Genomic DNA, 12,504 nt, shown 5'->3' on the forward strand with positions numbered 1-12,504 from the left:
GATCAAGCGGCAACTTCGAGTTCGAGATCAGGCGGCCTCCATTCAAAATTCCGATTCTACTAGATTCATCGTGTATGCAGACATAATAGATACTAAATCTGACATTGTGGCCAAACCCTTTTCCCAATTAGTGAGATGTGGAAATTTAGGAACAGTTTTCGGCTCTTTCATCTGAACTGGGTACAAATTAACGAGGTTTGTCCTTTACATGACATTAAAACTATATCTTAGTTATAAAATATGATTGTTTTAATTATTTTGTGTTTGAATATATCTTTCAATAAAACATAAATATAATTGAGCACATATAAAGAAGAGCTTTGAAAAATGCAATGCCTACAATGTTTAAATATTTATTTAAATTTCAGAATATATAAATATCTTTTTCATGGAAATATAAAGAATGGAAATATAGTGCTTTTCCACTTTTTCGTCTTCTGATTAAAGCCATTGTATCTAAAAAAATTGAGACATCTGTTAGTAAATATATCATTATAATATATATATATATATATATATATATATATATATATATATATATATATATGCATCAAGTAACATCGATAAAAAAAACTTCCCCGGCTCTTTTATCTCATTTTTCAAAGACATAAATCGAATTGTATTATTGATTATTTCATTAAAAATATATTAAAAGAATTTTTCAACATTTTTATAAATTTTAAAGGTTTTATTCCTGGAATTTATTTCTGAAATATTTATTTTTGAATAGTTGGTCAACATTTTATGAGTGTTTCAGAAAATTATTTACATAAAATATTATAAAAATTCTCTTTCAAACGGATATACAAGATAGAAATGTATGACTTCATTGCACAATGTTTGGACACTATAAGTGATCACACACATTGATGATGATCTAACAGCTAGTCACCATGACAATGTTCACGCGTGGTTAAATAGCTAATACGAAGTTAGTATATTTTCCATTAGTATATTTCCACCTCTCGAAGTTAGTATATTTTCCATTAGTATATTACCACCTCTCGAAGTTAGTATATTTTCCATTAGTATATTTCCACCTCTCGAAGTTAGTATATTTTCCATTAGTATATTTCCACCTCTCGAAGTTAGTATATTTTCCATTAGTATATTTCCACCTCTCGAAGTTAGTATATTTCCATCTCTCGAAGTTAGTATATTTTCCATTAGTATATTTCCACCTCTCGAAGTTTGTATATTTTCCTACAAAATTTGTTCCGTTCACTAATCAATTATGATTTGAGATAATGTTGTATCCTAAATGTCAGCTCCAGATCAGCTGTCCTTATATTATTTTCATTGATTTCATGTTTTTAACTATCTTACATGACTTTCATGTTTGTAAATTGATAGAACTTTATTATCAATTTTCACTCATTTTTTTATGTGCTATATGAATGGAAAATATTGCACATTAGTTTTCTTAATGATTATGCATTATTTTAATGTTCTACTTATTTATTAATCAAAGATTAATTTTTTGCTTCTACATATGTGGCGCCATCTAGTAAAATATTTTAAAACTAAATATCTAAATTAAAAAGAGGAAATAAAACCAAGATAAGTATTACATTTAATATATATTACGAAATATATTTTTTAGAAAATTCTTTAATAAAATTTATTGAAAATTATACTTATTGTGCTATTTATAAAATATGGAAAAAATAAAATTTTAATAAATCCCCTTTCTCTGCTTGGATTTGATGTTTTTGATAACTAGAAGATTTTCTACAAATGAGCTGTTTGTCAATGAAAATATATATTTATTTTATTTTTTAACCATTATATGTATATGTTAGAACACAAAAAAATTAGGAATCTTTTGAAATAATTTAATAATTTACGGTTCACAATTATTTATAAGAAAATAAAAATAGTAGACATTAAAATTATAATTTTCTTAGAATCTTTCAATTAACCCTGTATTATTTGATTATTGTATTTTAATTCTTATTCTAAAAATAAAGGATCTTTAATCAAACTAAAGAATTTGAACGAGCTTTAATATAAATCTATAATAATATAAGTAAGATAAGATTGGCATAAGATAAAATGCCAAATTTGATGCATTTTTCCCTTATGTTATTGAAATATGGTGTGACCTGTGACAAGAAAAAAACACTTATTTTCTAAATATTTTTTTGAGCATAGAAGATTCAAAATATTTTTTCTTCAAAAACAAATCGAAATTGAATTATTCAAAGATAACAATGAATTACTTTTAAAATACAAATATTTTGCAAAAAAATTGAAGATGAGCATTTAGAAAGGGTTTAATTTTCAAATAACTCATTTTCAAACGGAATACTTAAAACTATGTAATGAAACTTACCTATGAAGTGCAAAAAGTTACGTTTGAAGTTTCGTTTCTTATAAGTCAGAGACTTCCGACACCACTTGTTAAGGAATGCAGAGACTCTAAAAAAATAATTAAAAAAAACCCACATTCATAGAAAAATTTTTTTGATCAAAAATAATTTTGATTTTTTTTAATAAGAATTAGCAGATTTTATGAATAATTCTAATTCTCTTAATAATCTTATTCACGAAAAGGTTTTTTTCGAACATTATTTTTTTTCTTCTGTGAAGTGAATGATCTTAGTGTAACGAGGGAAAAAGAATTTTTTGAATTAGGACTTCTACCGCTGAATTACTGATTAGAAAATTTCTACAGATTCGAAAAGATAATTTTTATTTGCCTACGGCCTTATAGAGCCATATAACAGGAAAAAATGATCCCCTGTAAGCACTTTTGTTTGAGATTGCTTTGCTTTTAATTATTAGGAAATCTTTAAAATATTTTTGCGTAAGAATGTAAGATTTTTTTCTAAAAACCAACAAAAATTTCATGTACTTGGGGTTTTATATGGAACTGCAGGTAATATTTCTTTTTGATTCTTTTTTATCATGGCATTTATTTATTCATTGAAAATAATTTAGTATTGAATTATTTATTTATTGCTTTGAACGAGATATGTAACCGATAGGGATTGCAATACCGAACCAAAATTTCAATACCGGTATTCGGTATTTTTTAAATCTTAATACCGGGATACCGGTTTTAATACCGGTATTAGAAATTTTTAAAAAAGAAAGAAAACACAGGTGTTCCTTTGTTTTATTTGTCAGTTTTGTTAGAGAGTGTAAATATCACAAAAATTAATTCGTAACTTATAAATTATAACAGTATAAAACCACAAAAAAGTAAAGAAACATCTTATTTATTTAAATCACAAAAAGTATAAATATCCCTATTAAGTCTGTGGTACTATTACAAATTTTTGAAATGTGATCTTAAAAAACATAATGCATCAATTTTGCTGTCATTAAGACTGAAAAGTAATTTTGTGTAAAAATTACCAGTTGTCGAAAACGCTGTTTCGGCATATTCGCTAGTTGGTGGTACTGTTAGCAATGCGCGATATACTTTTTCCAAGTATTTACCTCTAAATCCCTCGTTTTCAAATGAATCGATTTCTCGTCGGATGGTTTTGGATATAGCTGATTTCTGTATTGTATTTTGGTTCATTGAAATTTTTTTATTTATCGCTAATTCTAATTTTTGTTTCAAGAGACAATTCCTTTTCACTATCGACAGTAGTGACATCATAATCTTCGATAATTGAACCGAATTCTTCTGAATGTGGATAGGTTTGTGGGTTAAAAATTTTAAGAAAATTTATTCTAAACTTAATTAGATTTGAATCCGTTATTTTCTTTTCTTCTTTTTCATATTCATTTTTAAAATCATTATAATTATGTAAATACCATAAGACATTTTCTATCTCGGAATGCCTTTCTCCTGTGCGATTTTTCAATGTAATATATAATTCTTCAGATAGTGATGTGTACTGTTCTTTCAGTGACTGCAACATGAAATTCATTGTTGTATCAGCTGTTAATAAATTAGAATCTCTTCGACGTAATGCCTCAATAGTCAGTTTTATTGGAAGTAGAGCTGATATAGTTTTGGATATTAAGTCGAATTCACTAACTGAAAAATTAAATTACAGGTTTAAGTCGATTATTGCTTTTTGGATTGGATTTCTCAGTTTCAAAAATCGTTCCATCATTAGGAGTAAACTGTTCCAACGTGTTTTAGAATCTAATATGAACATATATTTTGTTTTATTTTCAGTTAGTCTATATTTTAGTAAAATTTCTTTTTTATAGGGGAACGTTTAAATATCTTTACAATTTTTTGAACTTTATAAATTATAGGAAGCAATTCTTGATAGGTTAATATTTCATCCTCATTAGCAATAACTTCTTCAACAATTACATTGATATTATCTTCATTGTCAATATCACTCTCACTCTTATTTTTTTTGAAAGTTGGAATCCGAAATTTCTATATCCACAGTATTTGGATTCTTCTGTTCTTTATCTTTTTGATATAATACATCTATTACTCCTAATTGAATTCCATGTGCATAGCACAACTGCTGATTTGTACCAATCAACTTCACAACTTTTTTCATAATTGTTGCTTCATCAGTCGTTAAGGATACAATATTTTCTTTCAGGGATAATCCATGTTTCGCTAATTTAGAATTAAGCTATTAATTAAGCCATTAATTAGCTAATTAATTTTGCCCGTTAGGGAGACATAAAAACAAAAACGTATACTATTTTGCTATGTTCGCGCTATCTGAACATATAGTGGAGACAATTTTAAAAATTTCTAGTAAATACCGAAAAAACGGTATTTAAACTTGTGAATATTGGTATTACAAAATTGTAGAAATGGCTCAAAATACCGGTATTCGGTATCCCGGTATACCGGTATTGCAATCCCTAGTAACCGATAACTGTTGATATATTTCATTCAATGGAATGTAGAAGCTTGGAATTTTATGAAATTACAATGAGTGATGACAACAGATGGTTTACAAATTTGGCAATTAGTGCTATTAAATTATAAACTAGCAATATTATAACCATAGAAATCAAATGGTTAAAAAGCTGTACACATAGGACAGAATATGAGTCGTGTAAAGTAAATGTACTCATTAAATAATGAGATATGTGCGAATTTTTATGATCGACGATCATTTAACACTTGACTAGGGAGGTGAAATTTTAGGACTTAACAGGAGAGGTGCGGTCTACGAGACCGCATTTCATTTACACTGAAATTAAATTTCTAATAAATGTATTAGTATGAAAAATTGCCAATATATTTCGCAGATATTTTTCTTGATATATAGATATGTTTTAGAAATTTTTCAAAATATATAATCATTGAAAAAGTAAATACGTTGGAACATACATTTTCTTCTCAAATTACATGTTACAATAAATAATATCCTTGAAAAAACATATTGCTTTTTACTTTATAAATAATATTTATTTTTTATAGTATATAAAGATATATAGAAGACAATATAATGTAAAATTCAACAATTATATGAAAAATAAAAAATAAAAATTGACAATATGTAAAATTGGCCCTATTTTTATCGGCTTGTGTGACTTCCATAGCACGATTTTCTAGGGCATTTTAAACATACAGGTTAAGAACCAGTATAAAAATCAACCTATAAATTCTGTATATATATCTCTTGGTATATTAATATATTTAATTAATTTTTCAAAATACATTATCACTTGAAAAATTAATTATGTTTGAACATACAGTCAGTTTCAGTTCAGAATCAGTTTCATCAAAAAAACCTTCTATACAATTATCCTTATCACTAAAACCACTTTCTGCTTCACTTAAAAGTGTCTGGAACACTGCTTCATAATAGGATCAGTAAATTGGATGATATTTCGGGGCCCAAGTTTAACGTCATCTGCTAAGCTTTGTTTATCACTGAGACACTAACAGGGAGGTGCGATCTTAGAGACCACGTTCATATAAATATCTGAATTATTTTAAAAAGCATCCGCTGAAATCGGTTGAAAAAGTGCACGTGTATTGAAGGTCACAAAACAGGAAGCTATTTGGTCAATCCATTCAATAAAGTTAAAAATAGAATAGGGGTGACCGAAAATCCATCGCTAGCGATCTCACAGACCGCACGTCCTCAGTTAAGGGTTAATAGTAATTTTCATTACGAATGTCTTGAACTTAGACTAAAAGTGATTTAAGAATATTTCAACTTCATACTTTTGTAAACACCATCATTACTCTAAAAGAAAAACAATTAGATAGTTGAAATATTAAAAAAATGGTACTTACTCAAACTATGACCAATAGAATCTGAAATATAATTATAAATAGTTTAAAATTAATTTTTCTCTACTTTTTTAAAGAAGCATCGCTGCATAAATGTATTTTAATTAATTTATTACATTTAACGTCAGAATTTAAAGTTTTGAAATTTGCTTGTATGGAAATAAAATATTTTATTTCTATTACAGTATTTAAAAAAATATCTTCTTTCATAATTTGAAATTTTTCAGTGAACAGAAAATTAATTCATTATTACTCACGTGATAATATTTATACGTTAGTATACCCCCTGTAAATTTCATAATGCGTGATTTATAACGGTAATACATGCAGAAATCTACAAATAATCTATTGGATTTAGAGGAACCACAGTTGGCAGACAAATATTTCTTGGGTGATTTTCGTTTACTAAAAAAGATTTTTAATGTATAATTCGGCTTTTTAATTAAAAGATAATAAAAATTCAAAAGTTTCATTTAATAATTTCAAATGGATTTGTTGCAAGGAAGCTATTTTCATGATACTTTCATACAAAATATCGTCAATGATAATATTTACCATGATTCAATGTTTATCACTGATTTTAATAAATTGAAAATATATTTAAAGTTCATTTCACACTATACTTTAACTTTTTTAGTAAATACGTTTATAAACATGCAGAGTGCAATAATATTAAATAAATTATGTGTTTATTTTAAGGTAATAAATAGTATTAATAATAAAATTAATAAATATTACAAAGACTCTTATTAATACTGAAACATCATCAAATTATTATATTTCGGAATAAAGGTTTTACTCTTCTTTAATATTTCAAATTAATTATTCGTAATGCTTTTTGTTAAAGTTTTGAATATATTTTAAAATTTTTTTTTATTTTATTAAAAAGCTTTTTTATATATATTTTCTTATAGATGTTTCTCATTTCATTGAATTCAAATCACGAATTAAGAAAAATTCTTCAAAAATCCTGCAATCATTAAAAAAAAAAGAAAAAAAAACCCTTGAAAAATAAATCACAAAATTCAAAAAAAAAAAAAAAAAAAAAAAAAAAAAACCTTGTAAAATAGATCACAAAATTAAAAAAAACAAAAAAAAAAAAAAAACCTTGAAAAATAGATCACAAAATTCAAAAAAAAAAAAAAAAAAAACAAAAAAAAAAAAAAAAAAAAACCTTGAAAAATAGATCACAAAATTCAAAAAAAAAAAAACAAAAAAAAAAAAAACCTTGAAAAATAGATCACAAAATTCTTGAAAAATCGCGCAAATTTTTAAATGCACAATTTTCGCAGTGATACAAAAGCATATTTCTTTTTATTTAGTGATTCGTATTGTAAAACAAATTCTTCAAAATATTTTTGCAAAATAATACTGAATCACTGAAGATTTTTCATATTATTTCAAGAAAATTTATGATAAACTCTTGGAAATATTTTTCGAAAATTGTTTTCCTTCATTTTAAGAAAAATTCGAAGAGTTTCATTCCTTTAAAAAAATACCAAATATTACTTTAAAATGAAAAAAATACATTCATTTATACTATAGTAAATTTACTATCTCTAAAACAAATATTCATTCACCATTTATAGTATAATTATCGAACACAATGTTGAACAAAACTAATTTAGACATCCCTGATATTCAAAGAACTCTTTTGCTTTCATTTTTTCCATATAAATGTTACCGATATTTATGTTATATTATCAATTTTATTTTAATTTAAAGTTTGCAAAAATTATATTACAAATTAAAAATTAATTATTGATTTTGTTTTGTGTATCTAAATATCTCAATTATAAATACAAATAAGTACAAATACTGTGCATTACCAAAGTAGAATATATTTCGTCTTGAAATTAATTTATTTACTAATAGTAACAAAATATGATGTATAGATTGTTGCCAAATGCAGATGAAAATTATAATAATGTTTGATAAAATGTTTTTTATGTATGTGTGTGAAATGATCTCTTTATAATAAATTTTGACAGTAGTTGTGTTATACAGTGTACACGCCAGTGACAATATCGAACAAAATTCCTTACCTTTGATAGCTGTCAAGTCATCTGCAGAACATAAAATAAAATTTTGTTGATAAAATATATCAATACTTCTTAGTTAAAAAATTTCAAAAAGTTTTAAAATTACAAAAATACTATGTAAAATTGTGCATTTGAACAAATTTAAAATAAGTTATTTAAATTTTGAGTTGCATTCTTTTAATTATATATATATATATATATATATATATATATAAGTAACCAATCTTAAGTAAGAAAAAGTTTGAAAACGAAACTAAAATGAAAACAAAACAAAACAGTTTCGAAATCGCAACTAAAATTTGTAACCTATTTAAACTAAAACCAAAAAAGAACTTCATAGTATTTAGAGAGCGCAATTGCAGCTACTTCTAAAACACAGATGAATTGATACAAAAGTATTAGAATCAAGTTAATAGGAAAAACAAAAAATCAAATAAAAATTAAACCAAAAAAATTATAAAAAATATAAAAAAAGAATCCGGCCTGAAGATTTTTTCAAGGGTCACCCTCAGGCAGGGATTCAAAGAAAGGGATTTTTTCTGTGAGGAAATACAGACATTGTCTAATAATGATTCCTCGTGACCCGAAAATCCCCTGAAATTTTGCTCAAGAGATATACCATTTTAACAGAAAGGAAATACAAAACAACAAATTAGAAGAAATTAACCACAACAAAGTAAAAAAACAATAACAAAAATAACAATAAAAACAAAAAATAGCACTAAAATTAAAAATTAAAAACGAAAAGGCCAGTACATACCATCAACAGTCAAGGAAACTTTAAACTATCGATTATGATTCCCTGTTTTTAAAAAACTAACGAATCCGAAATTTTTTAATTAAACAAGGTATGGTTTGGGATTAATCCTTTGGCTTAAATAAAAATAGAACTTTCCTTGCATATTGGATCACTCAATAGATGGCGCTGGGAGCCTGCATCTGTTTACATAATTTACCGTTAGTTTTTTAAAAACAGGGAATCATAATCGATAGTTTAAAGTTTCCTTGACTGTTGATGGTATGTACTGGCCTTTTCGTTTTTAATTTTTAATTTTAGTGCTATTTTTTGTTTGTATTGTTATTTTTGTTATTGTATTTTTACTTTGTTGTGGTTAATTTCTTCTAATTTGTTGTTTTGTATTTCCTTTCTGTTAAAATGGTATATCTCTTGAGCAAAATTTCAGGGGATTTTCGGGTCACGAGGAATCATTATTAGACAATGTCTGTATTTCCTCACAGAAAAAATCCCTTTCTTTGAATCCCTGCCTGAGGGTGACCCTTGAAAAAGTCTTCAGGCCGGATTCTTTTTTTATATTTTTTATAATTTTTTTGGTTTAATTTTTATTTGATTTTTTGTTTTTCCTATTAACTTGATTCTAATACTTTTGTATATATATATATATATATATATATATATATATATATATATATATATATATATATATATATATATAAATGATGAAAAATTTCATTATCAAAGAAGTAATTTCTTGATACTTCCACCTTAATTTTCTAACTCTCATATTCAATTTTAGGTCGATGATATATTGAAATTTATACTGAACGAACAACCATATCCGTACTTATGATTGCTTGGATACAGTTGGCTTCTGAAATTTAAGATGTCTTGTTTGTGGTCTGATTCAACTATAGATCCACAGAGCATGCTTGCCTTTATCTCGTAAACTGAGACATCATTGCTCAAGTGTTACCATGATGAACTAAGAGAAATGAAGAGATTGAGGAAAGTGAAATATCAACTCAGCTTCTGCAATTTAAGGTCTTTAAATGCTAGCTCAATAACAATTTTGCTGTTCAAATTTTCAGAGTTTTTATGCTGTAAAAGTAGTAACAATCTTATAAATTTTATATCATATAATTTTACGCACTTCTATTCATAATTATTTTTTATAAAAATTGTTTCCTGGCTTGCTTCTTCATTCATATCCACCCCCCCCCCAAACTGATGAGGAGCAACCTACACTCTAGGAAATTGGATGTGGCATTTCTTAATATTAGTTTAACCCCTGATTCAATAAAAAATCCACTGAGTATACTGGTTTATATCTCTTTGGCTTTTTAACATGATCACACTTGTCAATGAAAACGCAGAGTTCGATAAAAGTCATTTGATACTTGATTCAGCAATAAAAGTCCATCAGCAATGAAATGAGCAATAAAACTCCATCGAGTATAATGACTTATACTCGATGGAGTATAAGTCACTCCTTAAATGCAACGTCATTGGTCGAAAGCCCCTTGCAGAAGAGGCAAAGAGGTCAATAAAAATCAAATATGACTTCAAGTACAATCATTATAGCTTCTTACTTGTAGCAATTAGTAAAATGTATGTGACCACAGCGGCATACAATACAATATGTATTGTTTATACATACAATCAATATATATATACAATAAGTGTGAATATGCATATATTGTAGTTACTGATATATATTGCACATACATATGTTAAATATAGAATTTAACAAGGGTTACTGATATGTCCCATTAAAATACCACGTCATGGTAAATAAGAGATATCCAGCTACAATGGAGGTATCGTTTACTTTCGAATTTAGTAACTGTCTTGGAAATTACTTTGCATTAATGAATGCAATATTTTCAATTCATTAAATGACTTTGCATTCCATCTTGAGACTCCCATCTATAAATTGAATATTATTCAATGTGAAGTAAAATGAATTAAAAATGTACTTACCCTTGTTTAGATTATCTGCAATAAAAAACAATGATTTTTAATAGATAAAATGAAGAGGGTATTTACAAATTTTTAAAATAATTTCGGGGCCATTTAATGTTTAATGTAAATATTACTTTTTTAAACGTTCGTTCACATAGATTTTCTGGGCTCTAAATGTGCATCACGATTATCATGATAAAAGTACTTTTCGTAAAATTTCCAACAGTATTCATTTCTGTTCTGCTCTTCTCCAGAACCTCTTAATAATTGTGGGTTTACCCTTAGAAGGAGCTCTTTTTTAATATTCCATCGATATAATATCAAGGAGACCTCGCAGGAATGTGTTGCAAAGGTGTATATGCAATACTTGAAATAGTTTTTTTTTTTCAAAGGAGGTAATGGTATTTTTCAAAATATCACTAGCAGCTTTATCTTGAGAGAATTTAATTCTTTAAAATTCATTGCGATAAAGAAAGAGAATTTATTCTGTAAGTATTTATCAAAAAATTTTCTCTCAACAGCGCGTTTTAACATTTTAACATTTTCTTGGGGCCCCTCGAAATAAAGGTTGAGATGCTTCCGGCATGGTGGTTGGATCTCGCCACCCTGGAGGGTACACTAATAGGTGAGGGATCTGACTCCTCCCATCGATGACGGGACGTACTTCCTTCGGGATAGGTTGTACCGTGGCCGGTGATGGCCTTTAGGACTCAACCACAGTTCCCTCTAATGTTGCTGTTGTGGCAGTCCGATCATTCAGTTTTTATGGTTTAAATCCGTGTGCCTTCGTGGCGAGTCGGAGAGTTAGATGGCTGACTTATGTTTCATTTTCTAATATAACAGAAATCTAGGACTATCGCAAACTCCTCATTGAAACTTTCTCTACATTGAAGGAAGAAGATTTGTACATTTTTTTTTCGTTTATAAATAGATCAAATTTCACTGAGATAATTTAGGTAAATCCATACTTCACCTTCCATTTAACTTCTATTAAATAACTTTTATAGATCCATAGTTGAATAATTCCAGAAATTTCAAATTACTCGATCTAGCAAACTTCTTTTGACTGATCATATATTTAGCTATCTGATTACAGTTTAGGATTTCTAGATCTTCGTGTATCGTCAAAAGCGCAGGATTAAATAAATTGATTTTGAAGTAATAGATCTGAATCCGGAATCAGAAATAAGATGCGAATAATCAATTTAAAATTTCACATAATCTTATGAAATTATATTGACAACACAGATAATTATTTGGTTATAATTTTTTTCCATAATATTTGCAATCAGAAAAACATATTTTTATACTTAAACAGATCACTTTGATGAAATTACCAAATTAATGAATAAAAATGAATTAAATTGATTAATTAATTATTAAATTATTAAATTCATATTTTATAAATTGTTTCTTTTTCATATGGTGTTTGATAAAATAAATAAAATATTTCGATCATCAAACTTCTTTTTAAAATCCCATAATTCAAATATTCTATATTAAGTATATTAAAAAAACAAAATTCATTATTATTCATTTTAAATATTACTTACGTATGGTAATGGTAAGCACCT

At 26.6% G+C, this 12,504-nt stretch overlaps 1 long non-coding RNA gene across 1 annotated transcript; it reads right to left on the reverse strand.

The window, feature by feature from the left end:
- Positions 1-339: 339 nt before the first annotated feature.
- On the reverse strand, positions 340-12,504 carry LOC129988761 (uncharacterized). The gene is made up of 6 exons (XR_008785682.1): positions 12,484-12,504; positions 10,949-10,963; positions 8,233-8,253; positions 6,191-6,211; positions 2,336-2,421; positions 340-456 (listed from the first exon to the last, which is right to left on the reverse strand). It is a non-coding gene; the product is annotated as an uncharacterized LOC129988761 (long non-coding RNA).

Source organism: Argiope bruennichi, chromosome 10 (assembly GCF_947563725.1).
Source record: "Argiope bruennichi chromosome 10, qqArgBrue1.1, whole genome shotgun sequence".
Taxonomy (NCBI): Eukaryota; Metazoa; Arthropoda; class Arachnida; order Araneae; family Araneidae; genus Argiope; species Argiope bruennichi.